The sequence below is a fragment of the Dendrobates tinctorius genome, unplaced genomic scaffold (genome assembly GCF_039654945.1).
Source record: "Dendrobates tinctorius isolate UK_male_01 unplaced genomic scaffold, ASM3965494v1 ptg000104l, whole genome shotgun sequence".
Classification (NCBI taxonomy): Eukaryota; Metazoa; Chordata; class Amphibia; order Anura; family Dendrobatidae; genus Dendrobates; species Dendrobates tinctorius.
Genome location: NW_027361772.1, coordinates 13,698,627 through 13,724,341, shown reverse-complemented (window position 1 = coordinate 13,724,341; position 25,715 = coordinate 13,698,627). Strand labels below are relative to the sequence as shown.

The 25,715-nt window shown below is 45.2% G+C and overlaps 1 protein-coding gene across 3 annotated transcripts in view; it reads left to right on the top strand.

Annotated features, from left to right (window-relative positions):
• The first annotated feature begins 1,228 nt into the window (after positions 1–1,228).
• The window catches only part of BRD4 (bromodomain containing 4), a 100,825-nt gene continuing 76,338 nt past the window's right edge, over positions 1,229–25,715 (top strand). Inside the window, exon 1 of one of the 3 annotated variants that reach the window (XM_073588781.1) lies at positions 1,229–1,429. The gene's annotated coding sequence lies outside the window, so the exon portion shown is untranslated. Of the gene's footprint in view, positions 1,430–21,165; positions 21,354–25,715 lie in introns of those variants that run through there. The other 2 variants (XM_073588782.1, XM_073588784.1) reach the window with 2 other exon arrangements.

The following is a 25,715-nucleotide window of genomic DNA, read 5'->3' as shown; positions in this document are numbered from 1 at the left end:
CGCTGCAAAGCAACAATGCTAACCACTGAACCACCGTGCTGCCCAATACCAGTAAAAGCTATGGTATTTCAGAAATCTCATGCACTCACATTGGTTTATATTCCTGACTGAACTGGAAAACTGCTGTGCTTTTGAACATGGCAGAATGTCCCTGTTTTCACACAATAAAAGCAGTGATTAAGTGCAAAATTGCAGCAAAAAAAATGCAGGTATCAATTTTTTGCTGTGTTCTTTTTGGTGCAAAAGCCTAAGGAAGTTGCATCATGATTCTTTTTTTTTTTTTTGGTGGGGGGGGGCACTACACTTTATCAATATGCAAGAGAACATACAAAAGCAGCAAAACCTGCTTCTTTACTGCCAAGAAAGCAGGTTTCGCCTGCAGAAAAACAATGCAGCGTGTAAACACGGCCTAACACATCTCACTAATTTAACTAAACTATGCATGGGGGGAAAAACAAAAGAAATGCTCTAGAAAAAAAAGGGTAAATTACATTACAAAAAAAAAAAACAACAAAAAAAAACCCCTGCGCCCTCTTTTTCCCCACCGGGCGTTTTTCAAGACCTGCAATGGAAATGTTTTTTTTCAATGGAGATAAATAGGCAGAGTCTTTTTAGCATGACAAAAAAAAAAAATAGAAAAAAATATAGAAAAATAATTATAAAAGTCAGTACCGTCCTTAATTTTCCCAAAATGAAAATGTAAAAAATATAAATAAAAATACATCATCACATCTGGAAAAGTCTATACTATAAAATGCTATTTTTAAGTCTTAGAAGAATAAAAAGTGTCCCCCTCCCCCCTACAAAAAAAAATGGCGACAAGGCAGATTTTCCACTACTTCATCTTTTTACTTGGTAACATGAACCATGTTATCAAAAACTAAGTCGTCCCACAGCAAACAAGCCCTAATACGGCCATATTGATGGAGAAAAAAAAAGTTATGGCTCTTGGAGTAAGGCGAAGAAAAAAATAAAAGTGCAAAAAAAAAAAAAAAACAAGTAAAAAAAATTAGGAAACTGTCCATGAAAAGCAACTGTGTGTGACCAAGCACAGGGTCTTCTTCTTTTGGGCTTGGTATCTAGGAGCTGAGCCTGGTTGCTAGGGGTAACCAAGCCATGTCTTGTTTCTCAGGGTTGAGGTGTAGGAACAGAAAGAGGCGGAAACAGGAAGAGGAATCAGCGGCGCATGCGCAGTAGGGAAGGAGCTAGACGAGGCGGGTTTCGAACGACGTGGGTGTATGCGTGTGACGTCACTGAGCGTAGCGGCGGCGCTGTGTGAGGAAGGAGCCGTGGGAGTGCGCTCTCGGTGCGTCTCCATTAGTCCCTGTCGGTGATCGCCCGGTTGTCCCGGTTCTGTGGCTGAACTGGTTAGCGGCCCGTCCCTTGGTATTGTCGCTACGTCGCCCCGCCTCCCGGAGAGGCCTTGAAGGTGAGCACAGGGCCAAGAAGCCTGAGCTATTCACTGTTGCCGGATACGCCGGGCCCGCATTGCATAACCAGGGCAGTTTTGTGGCTGGGCGGAGTTGGCGTATCGCTCTGTACATGTTCTTACTCTGTTTGCGCACATTTTCCTGTGTTGTTCTTACCGTAGGGATGGAGCCCAAGTCTGCGGTAAATGTATTATTGACGTAATGCTGGGAAAATCCCGCACGTACGCAGTTTACGTAGCGCTTGGATATGTGTGGTGTGGCCAAGTCTTCTGCCCTCGCTCGGTGTGACTCAGCCCGGGGTCGCGCACACATCCTGGGAATCCGCCTCGGTTACGTGTTGGCGGGAGCTGTGCTGTTTACCAGTGTGCGGGCTGGCCTCACTATGTACGTTCTTTGCGTACAGCAGTGGGCCGGCTTTGCAGGATGGGCGGGTTACGCCAGATTCGTAAGTCTATACAGGAAAAGCGCTGGGGGGTGGGGATGGTTTACGCTATTGGCGTAAAATATCCCGGATGTTCGCCAATGTTTACGTAACTTGCGTAAATCTGTTCTATGGCTGTTCCAGGACACAATGTCTCTTATTTTGTAATCGCTGCCTGTTCACATGGAGCATCTACTTTATAGCAAATAGTGAACTTCAGGTTTTTTTTGTATGATTTGGTTAATCTGTAATTTTGCAGTGTATCGATTTTTTTTTTTTTTTGCATCTGGATGGGTGTTTCTGAACCTGCTGTTACCTTATCAATTAACCCCATCCAGACCCACCTTCAGGACCTGCCGATGTTGCTTTTTTATTTATTTGTTATATAAATAATTTTCCCAAAAATGTTTTGGCTCATCATGGCCAAATGAGGGTCGGCCGGCCTTTTGTGACCCGTGCCGTATTTCCTAATGTTGCCATTTTGGAGCACATTCAATTACGTAGGATGAAGGAGTTAATTACAATTTCTACGCTTTTTTTTTTTTTAATGAGCGCGTAATTTTTTTTTTTTTTTTTTAAGCAGTGTTGTTTTTTATACTTTGGTTTTCAGACCGTTCCCATGTTGAAAGGAGGTTTGAAATTTATCCCACTATCCTCTTTGATCTCCGTGGCCCCCCAGCGATCATGAGATCCTAGGCTGAATGGAGCGGAGGTCGATCGGGCGCATTACCGCTCCATCCATTCTATTGGCAGGCGCAGAGATTGCCGACTTTCGTAGCTGCCATTAAAACGGAACGATAATGCGTCTGATCAACACCAGCTCCGTTCAGCCGGAGGTCTAGAGAACCCCTGTTCTTGTTATCTCTGGGCCACGTTAGTCTGAGACATAGCAGAAAGGGGAAAACTTTCAGGGTGAGTGCACACGCTGCGGTTTTGGCCCTGCGGATCCGCAGCAGTTTCTGCTGCGTTGTACAGTACCATAATATCCTATGGGAAATTCTGATCCACAGAAAGAATTGACATGTCAAGTCTTTCTGCAGATTCCGCTGCGGTTTACCATCTCCTCCATTGTAGAGGTGATAAACCGCAGATTTTGCAGAATCCGCAGCATGTGCACACACCCTCAAACTTCAGAATACCCCTTTAAATTGACTCTTCTTTCTATTAGAGGGTCGAAGCATTTTGCATCCGGGAGCCACAGGACACGTAGAATAGAAACCCGTCACCACTTCTGTATTTATCACCCACTCCTGGTTTTGGCTTACAAATACTGATGTAGGATACTGACCGTGTGAACGTGGCCCAAGATAGAGCACTCGGATCGCAACGTGTGAATGGGATGAGTGGGCAACGATGGCGTGACAGCGAGACGCCTCCTAACTGCTTAAATGCCACTATTGCTTGCGGCATTTAAGGGGTTAAAATTCTGGGATCCTAACAAGCAGAAGCAAGGCTGTGCACATACAGCTCCTGCCACTGGACATCATTATGCGGAATCGGACCCCCCCCACTACCACCAAAACGTCTGTTTATATCATAGGTAGTTAAGCAGGTAAAAAAATATATATATATATATAGATAATATACCATAGTTCTAGAATTTTCCTTTTTTTCTACTTCATTATGTTCAGTGCTTTGCTTGATAGTCCAGCTCTTCCTCTGGGAGGGCAGCATCTGTTTTGTGGCCTGGATCAATATTCCCCATTCATTCCTTGGGGAGTTGTGACTGAGAGCCGTCTCTCTCCTGTGTCTGCTTTGCTGTATCTGTGTACCGTAATCATTGGTCTGGCCAGCAATGCGGCCTCACGCGCGTCCTCTAGACGTCTTGTTTTTAGGGCAATTATATAGTAAGCTTTGCGAATTCCAAAAACTAATGTGAAGTTAAATTAAAAATTCTCAGGAACTTTTATTACAATTAAAACTTTTAAGTTCAGCGTCTGGAATAAACTCATGTAAAGCATAAGGGATAAATTGAGGGTTGGTGGGTTTCTAAACGCTTGGGCCCCCAACAGTCTCTTGAACGGGGCTCTGAAATGTAAGTAAGTGCACCCCTGATCCATTCATTCTCTATGGTCCTGCCACAGATGGTGGATTACAGCGCTCACCTATCTTACTCAGACCTGTAGAGAATGGATTTACTCGGAGCCCGCCTGTCTCAGGATTAGGCAGGAGAGGTGAATCTAAATTTTAGGAGTCAGTCTTTAACCATTGTAGAACGAAGAAGCATATCATTTCAAGCTGGTGTGAGGATTTTGGGTCATGTTCTTTTATTTTCCAGTGTTTTGCTCCTTCAGAGCCGCACTACAGTGAAGATGCTAGCGGTGCCGAATCTGTCTCGCAACGGTCACCATTGGTGCTCGAACCCACCCTACTGACCACATTGGGGTCTCCCTTCTGGCTAATAGATGGACAGTACGGCCACTGCACCCTGTGGAGTTAGCGCAGCATAAGGGTCCCGTTACACTAAACGACGCACCAGCGATCCCGACAACGATAAGACCTGGTCAGGATCGCTGGTGCGTCGCTACATGATCGCTGGTTAGCTCTCATATAGGCAGCTTCACCAGCGATCAGCACCAGCGCGGATGCTGGTAACCAGGGTAAATAGCGGGTAACTAAGCGCGCGCGTCCCTTAGTTACCCGCTGTGTACCCTGGATACCAGCGTGCTCGCGCTGGGAGCTGGTATCCAAGGTAAACAGCAGGCAACTAAGCGCGCGTGGCCAAGGACATTCCTGCACGATCAGCGATACCCGGCGGGGTGGCGGTCGCCTATGCGTGCCACACACAGCGAGATCGCTGATGCGTCACAAAATCGGTGACACATCAGCGATCTCGCTTAGTGTGAAGTACCCCTAAGTGATACTTATTCAACCAGTTGGGTGCTGCATTAATAAAATCAAATCCGCCTGCAATGGGTCCACAGAGTAAGGCCTTATTCTGACATCCGATTTTCGCGTATGGGTGCGATCCATGTTTCTCAAGGACCGCACTCGTACCTGTGATAGTCTATGGGGACATTCATATGTCTGCGGAAAATCATTGAGACATGTCCAATTTTGACTCAATCGTCAGATCAAGTGGCAATGCAAGTCTATGGAAACAAGAAAAAAGAATCACATTGCATTCGGATGATGTGGGAGCCGTCGATTTTCATAGACTGATAATGGAGAAGGTGGAGAAACGTTTCTTCCTTTTTCTCCGCGTACGAGCAAACCAATGCCACTCTGATCAAAACGATTGGTCCATTTTTCTCTAACGTGGAGAACAACAGACGTGTGAGCGAGCCCTCAGTATTCGTCATTGATCCCATTTTCGGTCTGTCCTTGGACAGCGTGCTATATAATGATAGATTAAGTTTTGGTGGCTGAAAGTTTGATGAAGTTAGTGTCTCGATGTACAAAATGTAGCGGGACGTTGGGTCTAGAAAGTATGGCTGGTGATCTGTCGACGTGCAAGATGCCCTGTGATCGCCATTTACTGTCATCCACTTCCATGTCCCAGGGGGCTTCTGTGTAGAGTGGATAATGAGATCCCCACCAGCAAGTTTTATCTGGAGGTTTTCTATCCCCTTAGTAAAGACCCCGTCACACTAAGCGACTTACCAGCGATCCCGACACCGATATCAAGGTGTCAGGATCGCTAGTAAGTCGCTATGTGATCGCTGGTGAGCTGTCACACAGACAGCTTCACCAGCGATCAGCACAGCGATGCCGAGCGCCCGGCATCGATGGCCATCCTGTAAAAAATAGAATCAAAATAAAAAATATAGTTATTCTCACCTTCCGATGTCCCGTTCAGCCATCCCGCCTCTCTCCACGCTCCGGTCCCAGTGATCCTTTGCACGAATGACCGCGAGATGTCACAGTCTCGCGGGATAACAAAGTCTCGCGGTCATTCGTGCAAAGGCTTACTGGGACCGGAGCGTGGAGAGAGGCAGGATGGCTGAACGGGACGTCGGAAGGTGAGAATAACTATATTTTTTATTTTTTTAATGATTTTTTACACCTGATCGCTGGTCTCCCGCCTGTCACACACAGCGATGCGTGCTGGCCAGCGGGAGACCAGCGACCAAAGAAATGTCCAGAGATTTCTTGCAGCGATACCGGCAGGGGGGCCGCTCGCCGATCGCTGTCACACACAGCGATCTCGCTGGTGAGATCGCTGTTACGTCACAAAAGTTGTGACTCAGCAGCGATCTCGCTACTGAGATCGCTTAGTGAGACGGGGCCTTAAGTGTCGTCCACATTTTAAAAACCATGTCTTTATTTGTAACAGCAAATGCATGTAGTAAAATGTAATTGTTTTAATTTTTACTGGCTCGTTGTTTCCCTGCACATTCAACTTTGTTGTGGTCAATGATCAGGTGAGAAGGGCTAAAACAAAACAGTTGCAAAACCTCAGAACGCGCTCACTGACTATTTTTCAGTGAACTCATTTTATTGCCAGTAGTAGTGTAAGGGTATGTGCACACGCTGCGGATTTTTCCGCCCGGATTTGCAGGTAAAGCCACAGGTAAAGTGACCCGTGGTTTTCCTGCGGATTTGCCAGCGGGTTTCCCCTGCGGATTGACATCTGGACAATGGAACAGGAGGCAAACTGCTGCGGAATCCGCAGAAAGAATTGACATGCTGCAGATTTAAAACCGCGGAAAAATCCGCACTGTAGATTTGAAATCCCATTGGCTATCATTGTACTGTACACTGTCTGCGGAACTGCTGTGGATCCGCAGCGTGTGCACATACCCTTAAGCCCCCTTCACACATAGCGAGATCGCTAGCGATATCACTAAAGCATCACCGATTTTGTGATTCAACAGCGATATCGGTAGCGATCTCGCTATATCTGACACTTACCTCTGACCTGGCTCCCCACTGGATATCGCTGATGGCACGAGAACGGGATGGTCCATTTCTCGTCATCGGCTTCCTACTGGCGCCGACGAGCGACTCCATGGACGCGGGCGGAAGACGTCACCCTCGCTGCGTGTGACAGGTAAGTATCGACCGCCGCTGCATCACTGGTGAGATCTGCCTGTTTGACAGCTCACTAGCGACCATTTAGCGATGCACCAGTGATCCGGATCGTATCGTTGTCGGGATCGCTGGTGCATCGCTAAATGTAACGGGACCTTTAGTCTGCAAGGAGGCAAACAGGGCAAAATCTGTAAATGCCAAAATGGTTTTCAGACCCAAGTACATGAATTTAAGTTAAAAAAAAAAAAAGAAAGGTCTAAAATGTCTTATACATGTGGCTGACTTACATGCATCAGTTTTTCCGGACTCTATTCCATTCTTCGTGGCTGCTGCTCGGAGCAGCTACATGTCCGCAGTCGCAGGCAGCTCCTGAGTCTGCCATGTGCCATTTACTTTCACTTTTGCTTCCTTCTCCCTGAAATTAGCAGGACAGATCGCAGCAGCACTGTCAGTCTTGTCATAGGGACATCGTGCTTCTGAGCTGCTGCATGCCTCTGTATCCACATCCTAATCACTCAGGGATACATTGTCCCCGTGATCATTTTGACCAGAGCAGTAAGTGTTGTCATGTGGACATAGGACGGGCAGACATCAGCGCTATTATTCCAAGAGCCAATGTTTCAGAAATAAAAAGATAGACTAAGGGATAGTGACCAGTCCTAGTAGTTTTGTTTTCACTTCTATAGCAAGAACATCTGGTGTGGCCTCCTCTCCTCATTTTCTAAAGTGCGCTTCTTCTTTTCTCTCTCCAAACACTGCGGCTGCAGAATAAGGGCAGCTTCTGTGGTTGTGATTTCTGTCTGCACTTGTAGATGCAAATTGCCTCTTCAGAGAGAAAGAGGACTTGAACTCTATAGCGCCACCTGTTGAATGTAGCGATCCTACAAGTCCAGAGCCTCTCACCTACTCAAATCAGTTCTCATACTTTGCACTGATGAGGGCCAATAGCCCGAAACACTGTCTGCAAATTGAGATTCTTGTTTGGCTTTAATCCAAAGTCATATTGCAAAACTCATTAAAGGGTCGATTGTTACTTGTAGGATCGCTACTTCCAACAGGTGGTGCTTAGAGTTCAAGTCCTCTTTCTCTCTGAAGAGGCAATTTGCATATTAAATTTCCCAGAGGAGCATTGCACGTCGAATAAGCCTCCTCACCTTGACAAGCCAGCGCTGGTATGTCCCTCTGCACTTGTAGATGACATTGGTCAAATACTAAATCGAGGCGAAAGATTCCCTGGACTTTATCCCCATTTGCTGGAACAATAATTATGCTTTGCTTATACAGCGCTATTATTTTCTGCAGTGCATCATCACCACTGACTCCACAGCCCAGATGGCTAGAAAAGACAACTTTTCACCCATGGCTTTAAGGCTAAGTGCACACGTACCGGAACTCTCGCGGAAATTACCGCGAGAATTCCGGAATTCCAGTCCGCGGGAAAATCGCATTTTAAATTCCCGCGATTTTCCCGCGGAAAAACTTGCATTTTGCAAGCGTATTTAGCTTGCAAAATGCTAGCGTTCTCCAAGCGATCTGTAGCATCGCTTGGAGAACTGATTGACAGATTGGTCACACTCGTCAAACACAGTGTTTGACGAGTGTGACCACCTTTTTACTACTGAGGCCGCCTATGCAGCATCAGTAGTAAAAGATAGAATGTAAAAAAAAAAATAAAAAACGGTGTTATTCTTACCTTCCGACGTCCCGCGCATCCGTTCCCAGTAGTCCTTTGCGAAAATGCCCGCGATGACGTCAGTTCTCGTGGGAATGCGACGTCGCGCGAATTACCGCGAGACTTCGCGATCCCGTGAAATCGGACGTCATCGCGAGCATTTTCGCAAAGGACTACTGGGAACGGGAGAGTGAAGAGAAGCGGGAAGGCTGCGCGGGACGTCGGAGGGTAAGAATAACAATATTTTTTATTTTAAATTCTTTTTTTTACAGGGATATGGTACCCAAAGCCCGGAGGACAGTCTCCTCTCCTCCGGACCATGGGTACCATCCGCAATTGTTCTGCTTACTTTCCGCATGGTGTGCACAGCCACATGCGGGAAATAAGCGGAACAATGCATTCCTATGGGTGCGGGATCGCCGCGATTCCGCAAAATAATGAGCATGCTGCGGTTTTTACCGCGAAGCGATTCCGCCGCGGTAAAAACCGCAGCATTAGCACAGCATTGCGGAATCCCATAGGAATGCATGGGATGCTTATTTTTCGCGTTTTCGCGGCAAAATTGCGCGGTTAAAACTGCCGCGGAAACGCGAAAAAAAGCCACGTGTGAACTCAGCCTAACGGATAGCGCTTGCACCTATGGTATTCTAACGAGCTGTCCGCATGTCTGATGTCCCCCCCCCGTCAGACCGAATGGTCTGCAGTAGTGATGAGCAAATAGCATTGATGCTCTGGTTTTTCTCGAGCATGCTCGGGTGTCCTACGAGTATTTTGGCATGCTCTGAGATTGTTTTCCTCGTCTCAGCTGTATGGTTTGCGACTGTTGGGCTGATTACATGTGAGGAATGCCTGTTTGTTAGGGAATTCCCACATGTATTCAGCTTGTCAAGTAGCCTTAAATCATGCAGCTGAGACGAACGAAGACTAAATCTCTGAGCACGCCAAAATACTCAGAGGACACCCGAGCAACTAGTATGCTCGCTCATCACTAGTCTGCAGTGATAATTGGAGACATGTCTGATTTTGATATGATTGTCAAATCAAAATTGGCACTGCAAGTCGGAGTCTGGGGGAAAAAAAAAGAAAAACAGAACACACTCAGATGACATCAGAGTGCAGTCCGATCTTCACGGACTTACAGGAGAATGTTGAGAAACTTACTTTTTCTCGGACGTGGAGAAAAAAAAAAAGATTCTGATCTGAATAATCGAAGCATTTTTCTCTGATGTGGAGACAACGGTCGAGTGACCCGACCCTAAGGTCGCCTTCTAACATGTCTAACTCGTGGTGGGGTTTTTTTCCCCACAAAGGCAGTTTTCTCTAGGTATATATTTGTTTTTCATGTGCGTTTCCATAGATCTCTATAGTAAGGGCCCCATCACACACAGCGAGATCGCTGATTTTGTGACGCATAGAGTCATAGAATCATAGAATCGTAGAGTTGGAAGGGACCTCCTGGGCCATCTGGTCCAACCCCCTGCTCAAAGCAGGATTCGCTAAATCATCCCAGTCAGATGTCTGTCCAGCCTCTGTTTGAAGACTTCCATTGAAGGAGAACTCACCACTTCTCGTGGCAGCCTGTTCCACTCATTGATCACTCTGTCAAAAAGTTTTTTCTAATATCTAATCTGTGTCTCCTCCCATTCAGTTTCATCCCATTGCTTCTAGTCTTTCCTTGTGCAAATGAGAATAAAGTTGATCCTTCTACAATGTGACAGCCCTTTAGATATTTGTAGACAGCTATCAAGTCTCCTCTCAGTCTTCTCTTTTGCAAACTAAACATTCCCAAATCCTGCAACCTTTCCTCATAAGACAGGGTTTGCAGACCGGTCACCATTCTGGTCGCTCTTTTCTGAACTTGCTCCAGTTTGTTGATGTCTTTTTTAAAATGTGGTGCCCAAAACTGGACACAATATTCCAGATGAGGTCTGACCAAAGAGGAGTAGAGGGAAATAATGACTTCACGTGATCTAGACTGTATGCTTCTGTTAATACATCCTAGAATTGCATTTGCCTTTTTTGCTGCTGCATCACACTGTTGACTCATATTCAGTCTGTGATCTATTAGTATACCCAAGTCTTTTTCACATGTGCTGTCACTTAGCCCTATTCCTCCCATTCTATATATGCTTTTTCCATTTTTATTGCCCAGATGTAGTACTTTGCATTTCTCCCTGTTAAAAACCATTCTGTTAGTTGCTGCCCACTTCTCCAGTTTATTTAAATCTTTTTGAATCCTCTCTCTCTCTTCTCTAGTATTAGCTATCCCTCCTCGCTTTGTGTCATCAGCAAATTTAATCAGTTTACCCTCAATTCCTTCATCTAAATCGTTGATAAAGATGTTGAACAATACAGGGCCCAGGACAGAGCCCTGTGGTACCCCACTTGAGACATTCTTCCAACTGGATGTGCAGCCATTTACGACCACTCTTTGGGTCCGATCACTAAGCCAGTTATGAATCCACCTAACAGTTGCCTTGTCCATTCCATACTTAATCATTTTTTCAATAAGGATTGTATGAGAGACTTTGTCAAATGCTTTGCTGAAGTCAAGATATACTATATCTACAGCATTTCCTTGATCTACCCAATCAGTGATACCGTCGTAGAAGGAAATTAAGTTAGTCTGACATGACTTATTAGTTACAAACCCATGCTGACTCTGTTTAATCACTTAATTCTTATCCAGGTATTGACATACATGTTGTTTAATAATTTGTTCAAAGATCTTTCCTGGTATAGAAGTCAGACTCACCGGCCTATAGTTACCTGGGTCCACCTTCTTCCCCTTTTTGAAGATAGGAACAACATTTGCTCTTCTCCAGTCTTCTGGCACTTCTCCTGTTCTCCAAGAATTTTCAAAGATTATAGAGAGGGGTTCAAAAATTTCTTCTGCTATCTCCTTCAGTACTCTGGGGTGTAATTCATCTGGACCTGGAGACTTGAATTCATTTAGGCTAGCTAAGTGTTTCCTCACTATCTTTCTGTTTATAGATATCCTGGATTCTTCTATTCCCTTAATAGGACAGTGAATAACAGTTGATGTTACATTTCCTTTCTGAGAGAAAACAGATGCAAAATAGGAATTTAAAAGTTCAGCCTTCTCAACATCCTGTCTTACCATTTCATCATTTTCATCCTGTAAAAATCCTATAGCATCTTTGACTTTTCTTTTACTTTTGACATATCCCCAAAATCCTTTATTATTGCTTTTGACATCTCTTGCAAGCCTCAATTCATTTTCAGCTTTAGATAATCTGATTTGTGCCCTGCAGGTTCTGCAGACAGCATTATATTCTTCTTTAGATATGCCTCCCTCTTTCCATTTTATAAACATTTTTGCATGAGCGATCTCTCCAGCGATCTTGCTGTGTGTGATGGGGATCAGCGACCGGCCCCCCTGCCAGGTATCGCTGATCGTGCAGGATCGTCCTGGGCCATTTTTTGATCATTGGTCTCCCGCTGGCCAGCGCGCATCGCTGCATGTGGCAGCGAGAGATCAGCGACGCTGGATTCCAACGAGAACTTCGGGTAACTAAGAGCTGTGCGGCTCTTAGATACCCGATGTTTACATTGGAAACCAGCTTGCTCGCTGGTCCTGATCGCTGGAGGGGCTGTCTATGTGACAGCTCACCAGCGATCAGCCTAACGATGTCCCAGCGATCCCATCCATGTCGGATCGTTGCTGGGACATCGTTATGTGTAACGGGGCCTTAAAAATAACATTTAAAGAACACGCGTGTGGACACAACACAAAAAAACTGCTTGTAAAAATTGATTCGTTTTTATTTTTACATACGAAAATGCTGCAAAGAGAAAAAGCGTTTTAAAGAAGCGCACGTGTGAGTGACCTGAAGGCGAACCCTTTGCACTTAAGTGACTTTCACATCCGCGAGATTCATTCTAAGCGCTTTCAGACCGATTTATCACTATGATCTCCACATAGGAGGCTGAACAGCAGAAATAGCAATTCCTAAATATTGGTGTAAGATCACTACCCCTTCCAGTGCCTTACAATGCATTCTGTAGAAACCCTCATCTTCCACCCATGGTGTCCTGTATTGTGGCGATAGCGGATCAGTCAGAATAGATTGTAAGCTCTTCCAGGTGAGGGGGTCTTCTGTTTCTGGAGGGGATGGGAATTGGCTGTATGTGTAAAGCGTGCACATTCTCTTGTGGGGTGCTGTCGTCTGACCTCCGATTTCCGTCCTAAGGGCTCGTGCAGACTGTATAATCGGTCTGATTGCGATCCGACAAAACAACGGATCACTTCCAGACCAATGTTCTACAGGAACATGCACGTGTCTGGTTTTCTTCCTCGGACAGAGCTGGTATAGGGGAAAAAAAAAATAAATCGCTGCATTCCACAGTATGATCTGCTATTCGGATTGAACTTGGCCATGCAAATCCGTGAGTCCGTGGAAAACATTGGACTGCACTCTGGTGGCATCTGAGTGTAGTCTGTTTTCCACGGACTGACAGAATGGAGCAAACGGAGAATTTTTTTTTTTCTTCTCCTCAGCCTGATTCTCTCGAGAGATTATACGTTCTGACCGGAGCCGTTTGTTTGTCGATGGCTCTTACCCCTGTCAGTATTGGGAAGGCTCCTGGTATGGTGTGTCTTCATGTAACACACAACTGTGCCTTGTTGTCCCACTGCTGCCGCACCTTCATACCTTGCATTTATATAATACGATATGTAACCAATAAATGATGTATTTCATGTCCGATGTGCCTGGGGGCTCTCAGATGCGCAATACGTCCTCCTCATAATCAATGTCTCACAGATGAAACTCGGACAAGTCTCAGATTTTTTTCCCGTAGACTACTCGGTCCGAGGAATAAAAATTGGATGTGTGCACAGCACCATAGACTGTCATAGGTACGAGTGCTATCCGTGAAAACTACGGGTAACGCTCCTCCAAGAATGTCAGTCATGGGCCGGAACCCGCAGAGGCCGATACATCCCAGCGTCTCACTAATCTAGAGCCGGATTATGTAACTGGATGGACTTCAAACTGCACAGAAGGAAGACGCCTATTCGCCAGCACTTTTCAAGCTTTTCTTTCTATGGGGGGGGGGTTAAGAACATATTCTTCGAATAAACTGGTTTTGCACAGTCAGTGTCTGACATTGTCCGGTGCAGAAAGGTTTAGGCAGGGTGTCCACGATGTGAAACTAGCAGCACTTTAGACGCTGTGTGTCTTTGCGGCATCCAAAGTGCAGCCTTATTTTGAACGCAGGTAAATCCACATGTGATCACGGATTTCCAGCATTCAGTATATTCTATTGATGTAATTTGTCTGGTGGAGACTAGCGTGTCCGCAAGAGAAATTGCCATGCTGCGGACTGGAAGGACGTGGTGATCCGTAGGTGTCTGGACGCATAGTGGGCATGGGATTTCTTTCTGTAACATCTGGCCGCTGTGGTAAATGCGCAGCGCCAAATCAGCAGCAGTTCCCAATCGTGGGCACGTGCCCTTGTGGTGGGAAGCTTTGTATGTCCCCGGCCTGTAGACTTGAATATCAGACACTCAGTTTTTTGCAGAACTCTCAGACCACTGAAAATCACTTGCAGGTGTCGCTTCCTGTGTGTCCTGGGTTCAGAGGCCGTGGTGTTGGGCTGAGCCATGTCATAGCCTAATCTTGTGGCTTTCTAAATGTCTTGATGAATATTTTCCTCCAGAAATGCAGGTTAGCGAACTTTTTTTTTCTTTAATTGGATCCTGTAGATTGCGCTACATAAAGTCTGCATGGTGGCGTGATTTCAGAGATGCATTAGACTCAATTTTGAGGTGTGTCATTCAGGAAAGAAATGGTAACACTGTACACCATAGTCATCTGGAAACATTGTAAAATTGCAACAGTTTTTTCCTTTTAAAGGGAATCTGTCACCCTATTTTTCGACTATCAGCTGCTGGCACCGCCACTAGGGGCTTATCTACAGCATTCTGTAATGCTGTAGATAAGCCCCCAATGTAACCTGAGAGAGAAGAAAAACGAGTTATATTATACTCACCCAGGGGCGGTCCGGGTCTGGTTTTGGTCTGATGGGTGTCGTGGTCCGGGTCATGCGCCACCCATCTTCTAGCGATGACGTCCTCTTCTTTGCTTCCCTTCGTGGCTCCTGCGCAGGCGCACTGTTAAGGGCAGAGTACTGCAGTGCGCAGGCGCCGGGAAAAGTCAGAGAGGTCCAGCGCCTGTGCACTGCAGGACTCTGCTCTGCCCTTAAAAGGGCAGAGCAGTGCGCCTGCGCAGGAGTCGCGACGGGAAGCAAAGAGGACGTCATCGCTAGAAGATGGGAGGTGCCGGACTGGACGGCGACACCCTCGGGACCCGGACCGCCCCTGGGTGAGTGTAATATAACTCGTTTTTCTTCTCTTTCAGGTTACATCGGGAGCTTATCTACAGCATTACAGAATGCTGTACACTGTGTTCCAAATTATTATGCAAAAAATATTTCCTCCTATTTTCTCTAAATTACCTATATGAATTGCAGTCAGTGTTATTTTCCAGTCATCTAATATTCTAGTATAATTGCAATGTTTTTGAACAAACTGCCTATGAAAACAGTATATTTTTAAAAATAAGAAACACTCAAAATGCATGTTCCAAATCATTATGCACAGCAGAGTTTTCAACCTTTTTTATTTTGAACAAAAAAATGGTCAATTGTGAAATAATAAGCATTATCAGCTTATTACAAAATGAAATCAAACAGTTTTCAAGTCAAACCTTTATTCTAGGTGATGTTACATTTGCACATAGGACCCCTTGTTGGAAAGAAGCTTCTGAACTCTCTCGTCCATTGAATTTGTCAGTTTTTGGATGGTTTGTGCTTCAGTTGTTTTGCATGTGGACAGAATACCCTCCCAGAGCTGTTGCTTAGATGTGAACTGCCTCCCGCCATCATAGACACTCCTTTTGATGATGCTCCAGAGGTTCTCAATGGGGTTGAGGTCAGGGGAAGATGGTGGCCACACCATAAGTTTGTCCTCTTTTATGCCCATAGCAGCCAGAGATGCAGATGTGTTATTTGCAGCATGAGACGGTGCATTATCAGGCATGAAAATGATCTTGTTGCGGAAAGCACGGTTCTTCCTCTTGAACCATGGCAGGAAGTGCTGTTTTAGAAACTCCACATAGATTATGGAGTTCATCTTTACCCCTTCAGGGATCCTAAAGGGGCCGACAATCTCTCTCCCCATGATTCCAGCCCAAAACATTACTCCACCTCCTCCTTGTTGGCGCCTTAGCTGTGTTTTCATGGGGTGTCCATCAACCAGCCATCCTCCACTCCATCCATCTGGACCATCAAGCGTTGCACGGCACTCATCGGGGAACAAAACAGTTTGGAAGTCAGTCTTCATGTATTGTTTGGCCCACTGGGGCCGTTTCTGCTTGTGTGCAGTGGATAGAGGTGGTCGACAGGATGGCTTACGCACAGCTGCAAACCTCTGAAGGACCCTGCATCTTGTTGTTCGGGGGACGTTGGAGGCACCAGCAGCTTCAAAAACTTGTCTGCTGCTATGACAAGGCATTTTTGCAGCTGCTCTTTTAACCTGACGCAATTTCCTGTTGGAAAGAGTCCTCAATTTTTCCTTATCAGCACGCACACGTGTGTGCTAGGAATCAGCTACATACTTCTTGATTGTGCGATGATCACGATGAAGTGTCTTGGCAATGTTGATTGTAGTCATGCCTTGACCTAAATACTCCACAATTTGTTGCTTCTCAGCAGCCGACACATCCTTTTTCTTTCCCACTTTGGCAAAAAATGTAGGCTGCTTAATAATGTGGAACAGCCTTCAGTAGTCTTGCCTTTATTTGTAAAGTGCTCTCAGTGAGAGAAACAAAATAGGAATCTTGTGGGTATGATACCTTTTAATGGCTAACAAATAATAGTGAATGTTGTTACAAAGCAAGCTTTCGGGACTGCTGATATATTCATCAGGCTGATGAAGGGACATAAACAGTCTCAAAAGCTTGCTTTGTAACAACATTCACTATTATTTGTTAGCCATTAAAAGGTATCATACCCACAAGATTCCTAATTTGTTTCTCTCACTGAGAGCACTTTATATATTTTTTTCTACTGGCTAACACGGTACCAAACCACTTTTTTCGTTTTGCCTTTATTTGGACACACCTGCCAAACTAATTTGCACAGGTATCTGCAATTGCTTTCAGTGATATAAAGATCCCTGACACACATCACCATCAATGAGTTTAAATGACAAACAAAAAAAGTCTAACCTTATCACTCCTAAACTCTTTTTGCATAATAATTTGGAACACAGTTTAGATAAGCCCCTGGTGGGGTGCCAGCAGCTGATAGTCGAAAAAATAGGTGACAGATTCCCTTTAAAAAAAAAAAAAAAGTCTCTGATGCCAGGGAGCAGTTGTCAGAAAAAGCAGATTTATCAACATCTCAATATAAACTGCATACATTACATAGATCTCATAGACCTAATGAGACAGATGGACCAATCCACGTTAAAATGGCTGTAAAATCAAATTAAAATTAATAGTTTTGACAACAGGCAGGTTCACCTAAATAATTGTATTATTGTTTTATTATTTATATAGCGCCATTAATTCCATGCTGCTGTACATGAGAAGGGGTTACATACAAAGAAAGTATTACCAAGAAATGGTTGACGTAGAACTTTAGGCGATCTCCAACCTGTCTCCGTGTTTCTCTTGAACCATTTGATATCGTGACCACTTCATTTCTCAATTTTTTTAAATAGGATTTCCATAAGGCTAGGTTCACACGTAGCGGAACTCACGCGGAAATTCCCGTGGGAATTCCATTCTGCGGGAAAATCGCATTTTAAATTCCCGCGATTTTCCCGCGGAAAAACTAGCATTTTGCAAGCGTAATTAGCTTGCAGAATTGCTAGCGTTTTCCAAGCGATCTGGAGCATCGCTTGGAGAACTGATTGACAGGTTGGTCACACTCGTCAAACACAGTGTTTGACGAGTGTGACCATCTTTTTACTATTGAGGCTGCCTATGCGGCATCAATAGTAAAAGAATGTAAATAATAATAATAATAATAAAAAAATATATTGTTATTCTCACCTTCCGACGTCTCACGCAGCCTTCCCGCCTCTCTCCACGCTCCCGGTCCCAGTAATCCTTTGTGACAATTACCGCGATTACGTCCGTTCTCGCGGGATCGCGACAGTCTCCTCTCCTCCGGACCGTGGGTACCATCCGCAAATGTTCTGCTTACTTTTCGCATGGTGTGCACAGCCACATGCGGGAAGTAAGCAGAACAGTTGCATTCCTATGGGTGCGGGATCGCCGCGATTCCGCGAAATTAATGAGCATGCTGCGGTTTTTTACCGCGAAGCGATTCCGCTGCGGTAAAAACCGCAGCATTAGCACAGCATTGCGGAATCCCATAGGAAAGCATGGGATGCTTATTTTTCGCGGCAAAATCACGCGGTTAAAACCGCTGCGGAAACACGAAAAAACGACACGTGTGAACTCAGCCTTAGAGTATAAAATTTAATTTCCAAACTAGTTATGATGCATTGAGTCTTTAAATTAGAGAGTCGTAATTGATCTAGTGTGGCCTGATTCCGCCATTTGTAGGTTGATACGGTTTTCTTTTGATGAGTAATTTTTATTTACTGTCCTCAGGAAGCTGCATGGTCTTTCAGCACTAGAAGTCCAGGGGTATTGTATTCTTCCTTTATTATGAGTGTAAACAAACAGTCTCAAATAAGGAATTGTTAAACAAATGGTAGAAGTGTTGTAGGAGCCACACATGTATTGACTAACCAGAAGAAGGCCATTTGCATCTTCCAGGGCACAGTGGCTGCTTCAGGCTGGTTTACAAATGAATGACCCAGACCAGAGGACAACACTTCAGAGATAATACAATAGGACATGTGTGCATGGGGTGATGCCTCCTAGAGATAAGCCAAGGAAATCAAACAGATTTTAATGTCTTAATACTGAAAGATTGGTTTATTGATGACAGGAAGATCTGGGAATTTAAACTGATTCAGAGGTAAAATTCTTAGACAATGGGACCCAAATGTAACACCTGATTTCATAGGTCCCTACATGGACAGTTCACACCTCCACCAGGAGGGCTCCAGATCACAAAGTCATCATCACCTCTCTGTTTGATTTCATTAGCTTATCATTAGGAGACATCCCCCCATCCACCCTCTGTGTACAAATGCCCTGTCATGTCCCTTAAATGTTGTCCACTTGTCTCAGTCATTCATTTGTAAACCTTTCCATTAGAAGAAACTGCTGGGCCCTGAAAGCTGCAAACATACCTTTACTGGCTATCCCGAAGGATCATCACTCCTAGAAATCTTTGGTCATTTTTTTGGCATAAGTATTTAGTTTTTTTCATTCCCTCTGGCTAACACGGTGCCGCAATATAATTTTATATTGGACGTAGACATCGGGCCAGAAAACTCACAGAAGGATTACACAGTAAGTACATCACCCTTGTCAGGTCTGAGAGACCAGTGTAATAACATGCAACTTGCGTCCTGGAATCTGGTGGCAGATCCACTCTAACCCGGAAGCCGCATCTTACCGTGTGTGTGTGCAGGTTACAGCTGAGACATCTTTTATAGCTGCCGTAATGTCGTGTTAAGGTTTAGGCTGCTTATACACTTACCAAATTTTTGCGGGCCGATTTTGCAGCCCAAATAGATTCTTATGGGGCCGCAAAAATTTCACGATGCGCCGTGTGCTGTACGGCCGTGATAAAATATAGAGCCTTCTCGATCTTTTATATAGCGTACGGACATAGCCCTCATTGAAAAACAATTTACTATTTACATAGTATTGGGGAAAAAAAACACGGCGAGCCGCAAGCTTTTTTGCAGCCCGTTATTGCAGAAGACCGCTTTTTTTGCAGCGATATGGCCCGCAAAAACAGCGGCAAGTGTAAAAGTAGCCTTGCACATCTTGCAGCTGCTGTCTGTGTGATAGGGGATCTGTCATGCATGTGGGAGTCTGTGCTCCTTGTTATATGGGGTTTTCCAGATCCTTGGAAAGTATAAGTTATTGGTATGCTGTCCTTCTATGCATCTGGTATTGTTCAGCCCTTGGTAAGTGTGTGTGGGGGGCATTTAATATTTAAAGGGGTTGTCCAGAGTGGATTTTAATTTTGTATTATGGCTTTCTACCTGCACAAAAAGATGAAATGTAATTGCCCAGCGAACATGCGTCCAAAGCTTCTAGATCCGCATCGTCTGCACATGGCCTCAACCCAAAAAAAAAATAAATTAATAAATGTTGGAATTGGAAAACCTCTTAAATGAGTTGTATGCCCCTGGTTGGTCGGGGCTGGGAAACAGCGCAGTCTGCTCCATGGCAACGCTTTCCTGGTTGTTTGCCTCAACGGAGGTTTTGTGATTGGCTGCAGAAGTCTGTGTTTACACAACTTTAAACTGCCTGGGAAGTGTTGCCATGGAAACTTTTTTATTATCTGCGCCAATTCCCAACATAAATTCATATGCCGGGGACTGAAATCTGTTTCCTGGGGGATGACCTTTTTCCCCAAGTCTCTTGCACTTTGTTGCTAGTGAAATACATTGCCGAATTTCTGACTGTAAATCCCCAGCCTTTCCGTCCGATATGGACGCACCCATGCAGACTGACCATTTTACCGTGTGCTCATGGCTTTGGCCCAGACAGCAGGCAGAGGGCTGAAGCCCTTCAGGTCTTCCCAGACAAGGAGGCTCCCGGCAGCGCACTTGTTTGCTCAGCACTTCCCGTCCCCACGGATCATATACTAGGCCACCTGTGTCCTTCGAGGGGTTGTTTTCAGGAGAGCCTCCTCTCTCCTATCTCCCCGCTTACATGAGGGCAGTGCGCTCCCAACGATTGACAGTTCGCTTCCACGGCCAATCGCTGGTCCAGATGGACGCTCTTTCCCAGGCAGCTTCAAAAACTGGTGGGATCCAGCCATCTTTAGAGCTGCTGGAATAGCAGAACGCTGGAAAGCGACATGTATGGTGGTCGGTAGCCTTGGCAACGATCTGTAGACTACTAGAGAATTTAATTTTTATATTTATAATCTTCTTAGTTAGCACTGAGAATTGTAATAAGAGGTAGATTGCAAAGTTGCACATATAGGTTAGATAGTGGTTGGCAGAATAAATCTTTCCCAACTATTCAGATGCTTTGTCTCATATGAATATATATAAATATATGTATAAATAACCATAGTAAAAATGGTCACCTCATTGTTCCGAAGGGTCAAATGTATGACTATGCTTCATAAACACTGGATAATAAAGGTTAAAATAGGTGCGCCCAGCAATATTAATAAAACACTTAGAAAAACAAACAAACAAAAATTCTAAACCTGTTATAAAGATGGGAAGGATTCTTAAGCTATTTCCGTAGCTGGCCTCCTTTACGATTTACGCAATTTACGTAAATGTTCTACTAGCGTTTATGCAGCGCCTGGACTTGCATTCAGTTGCATCACCGCGCTCCTGCTGCGCATGATGTCACTTCCGCAAATAGGTCGAACGCGTTCGTGAATCGGCACCTTTACGCCGCCAGCGTGACGCAGCTTCCAGCCTCCTTCGCTGCGGTGACTACCCAGTTCTTTGATCCGTCACGTAGCCGTCGTAGCTACGCCATTAGCGCTGATCGTGGTGGTGAATAAAGAACTTACGCTTGCTGTTGTGTATCTGGCCCGCGCCGCTGCGCAACTTTCGTAAAGCCGCTTCTCCTTGGCAGGCCCTGTGTCGGACGGGTTGGAAAGCGGCCACCGGTGGCGCACCCTCGGCGAGAGGATGACCGCGTCTCCTCGCCGCGGAGCTCCGCCGCTGCTTGCAGGTCTGCCGGACACTTTATAGGTAGTGAGAAAGGAGAGGAATACCCGGGGGAGGAGGAGCCGGGGGCCTGGAGAGCAGCCCGGAGCCGGCGCCATTTTCTGGGAGAGGAGGCCCGGGGGGACGGGCCTATATGTGGGGGAGATGATATGGAGAGATGGCCCATGGTGCAGCGTGTGCACGGTGGTGTATGATGTGCGGCCACAGGAGGGAGGAGGCGGTGTATACCGGCCATTATCTGTACTGTATAGGGGGAAGGGTGTATATATATGTATACATAGTGTGTGTATAATATATACCCTGTGTAATGTGCGGGCACTGCAGGGAGGAGGCGGTGTATACCGGCCATTATCTGTACTGTATAGGGGAGGGGTGTATATATGTATACATAGTGTGTGTATAATATATACCCTGTGTAATGTGAGGACACTGCAGGGAGGAGGCGGTGTATACCGGCCATTATCTGTACTGTATAGGGGAGGGGTGTATATATGTATACATAGTGTGTGTATAATATATACCCTGTGTAATGTGAGGACACTGCATGGAGGAGGCGGTGTATACCGGCCATTATCTGTACTGTATAGGGGAGGGGTGTATATATATGTATACATAGTGTGTGTATAATATATACCCTGTGTAATGTGAGGACACTGCAGGGAGGAGGCGGTGTATACCGGCCATTATCTGTACTGTATAGGGGAGGGGTGTATATATGTATACATAGTGTGTGTATAATATATACCCTGTGTAATGTGAGGACACTGCAGGGAGGAGGCGGTGTATACCGGCCATTATCTGTACTGTATAGGGGAGGGGTGTATATATGTATACATAGTGTGTGTATAATATATACCCTGTGTAATGTGAGGACACTGCAGGGAGGAGGCGGTGTATACCGGCCATTATCTGTACTGTATAGGGGAGGGGTGTATATATATGTATACATAGTGTGTGTATAATATATACCCTGTGTAATGTGAGGACACTGCAGGGAGGAGGCGGTGTATACCGGCCATTATCTGTACTGTATAGGGGAGGGGTGTATATATGTATACATAGTGTGTGTATAATATATACCCTGTGTAATGTGAGGACACTGCATGGAGGAGGCGGTGTATACCGGCCATTATCTGTACTGTATAGGGGAGGGGTGTATATATGTATACATAGTGTGTGTATAATATATACCCTGTGTAATGTGAGGACACTGCAGGGAGGAGGCGGTGTATACCGGCCATTATCTGTACTGTATAGGGGGAGGGGTGTATATATGTATACATAGTGTGTGTATAATATATACCCTCTGTAATGTGCGGGCACTGCAGGGAGGAGGCGGTGTATACCGGCCATTATCTGTACTGTATAGGGGAGGGGTGTATATATGTATACATAGTGTGTGTATAATATATACCCTGTGTAATGTGAGGACACTGCAGGGAGGAGGCGGTGTATACCGGCCATTATCTGTACTGTATAGGGGAGGGGTGTATATATGTATACATAGTGTGTGTATAATATATACCCTGTGTAATGTGAGGACACTGCATGGAGGAGGCGGTGTATACCGGCCATTATCTGTACTGTATAGGGGAGGGGTGTATATATGTATACATAGTGTGTGTATAATATATACCCTGTGTAATGTGAGGACACTGCAGGGAGGAGGCGGTGTATACCGGCCATTATCTGTACTGTATAGGGGAGGGGTGTATATATGTATACATAGTGTGTGTATAATATATACCCTGTGTAATGTGAGGACACTGCAGGGAGGAGGCGGTGTATACCGGCCATTATCTGTACTGTATAGGGGAGGGGTGTATATATATGTATACATAGTGTGTGTATAATATATACCCTGTGTAATGTGAGGACACTGCAGGGAGGAGGCGGTGTATACCGGCCATTATCTGTACTGTATAGGGGAGGGGTGTATATATGTATACATAGTGTGTGTATAATATATACCCTGTGTAATGTGAGGACACTGCATGGAGGAGGCGGTGTATACCGGCCATTATCTGTACTGTATAGGGGAGGGGTGTATATATGTATACATAGTGTGTGTATAATATATACCCTGTGTAATGTGAGGACACTGCAGGGAGGAGGCGGTGTATACCGGCCATTATCTGTACTGTATAGGGGGAGGGGTGTATATATGTATACATAGTGTGTGTATAATATATACCCTCTGTAATGTGCGGGCACTGCAGGGAGGAGGCGGTGTATACCGGCCATTATCTGTACTGTATAGGGGAGGGGTGTATATATGTATACATAGTGTGTGTATAATATATACCCTGTGTAATGTGAGGACACTGCAGGGAGGAGGCGGTGTATACCGGCCATTATCTGTACTGTATAGGGGAGGGGTGTATATATGTATACATAGTGTGTGTATAATATATACCCTGTGTAATGTGAGGACACTGCATGGAGGAGGCGGTGTATACCGGCCATTATCTGTACTGTATAGGGGAGGGGTGTATATATATGTATACATAGTGTGTGTATAATATATACCCTGTGTAATGTGAGGACACTGCAGGGAGGAGGCGGTGTATACCGGCCATTATCTGTACTGTATAGGGGAGGGGTGTATATATGTATACATAGTGTGTGTATAATATATACCCTGTGTAATGTGAGGACACTGCAGGGAGGAGGCGGTGTATACCGGCCATTATCTGTACTGTATAGGGGAGGGGTGTATATATGTATACATAGTGTGTGTATAATATATACCCTGTGTAATGTGAGGACACTGCAGGGAGGAGGCGGTGTATACCGGCCATTATCTGTACTGTATAGGGGAGGGGTGTATATATATGTATACATAGTGTGTGTATAATATATACCCTGTGTAATGTGAGGACACTGCAGGGAGGAGGCGGTGTATACCGGCCATTATCTGTACTGTATAGGGGAGGGGTGTATATATGTATACATAGTGTGTGTATAATATATACCCTGTGTAATGTGAGGACACTGCATGGAGGAGGCGGTGTATACCGGCCATTATCTGTACTGTATAGGGGAGGGGTGTATATATGTATACATAGTGTGTGTATAATATATACCCTGTGTAATGTGAGGACACTGCAGGGAGGAGGCGGTGTATACCGGCCATTATCTGTACTGTATAGGGGAGGGGTGTATATATGTATACATAGTGTGTGTATAATATATACCCTGTGTAATGTGCGGGCACTGCAGGGAGGAGGCGGTGTATACCGGCCATTATCTGTACTGTATAGGGGAGGGGTGTATATATGTATACATAGTGTGTGTATAATATATACCCTGTGTAATGTGCGGGCACTGCAGGGAGGAGGCGGTGTATACCGGCCATTATCTGTACTGTATAGGGGAGGGGTGTATATATGTATACATAGTGTGTGTATAATATATACCCTGTGTAATGTGCGGGCACTGCAGGGAGGAGGCGGTGTATACCGGCCATTATCTGTACTGTATAGGGGAGGGGTGTATATATGTATACATAGTGTGTGTATAATATATACCCTGTGTAATGTGCGGGCACTGCAGGGAGGAGGCGGTGTATACCGGCCATTATCTGTACTGTATAGGGGAGGGGTGTATATATGTATACATAGTGTGTGTATAATATATACCCTGTGTAATGTGAGGACACTGCAGGGAGGAGGCGGTGTATACCGGCCATTATCTGTACTGTATAGGGGGAGGGGTGTATATATGTATACATAGTGTGTGTATAATATATACCCTGTGTAATGTGAGGACACTGCAGGGAGGAGGCGGTGTATACCGGCCATTATCTGTACTGTATAGGGGGAAGGGTGTATATATATGTATACATAGTGTGTGTATAATATATACCCTGTGTAATGTGCGGGCACTGCAGGGAGGAGGCGGTGTATACCGGCCATTATCTGTACTGTATAGGGGAGGGGTGTATATATGTATACATAGTGTGTGTATAATATATACCCTGTGTAATGTGCGGGCACTGCAGGGAGGAGGCGGTGTATACCGGCCATTATCTGTACTGTATAGGGGAGGGGTGTATATATGTATACATAGTGTGTGTATAATATATACCCTGTGTAATGTGAGGACACTGCAGGGAGGAGGCGGTGTATACCGGCCATTATCTGTACTGTATAGGGGGAGGGGTGTATATATGTATACATAGTGTGTGTATAATATATACCCTGTGTAATGTGAGGACACTGCAGGGAGGAGGCGGTGTATACCGGCCATTATCTGTACTGTATAGGGGGAAGGGTGTATATATATGTATACATAGTGTGTGTATAATATATACCCTGTGTAATGTGCGGGCACTGCAGGGAGGAGGCGGTGTATACCGGCCATTATCTGTACTGTATAGGGGAG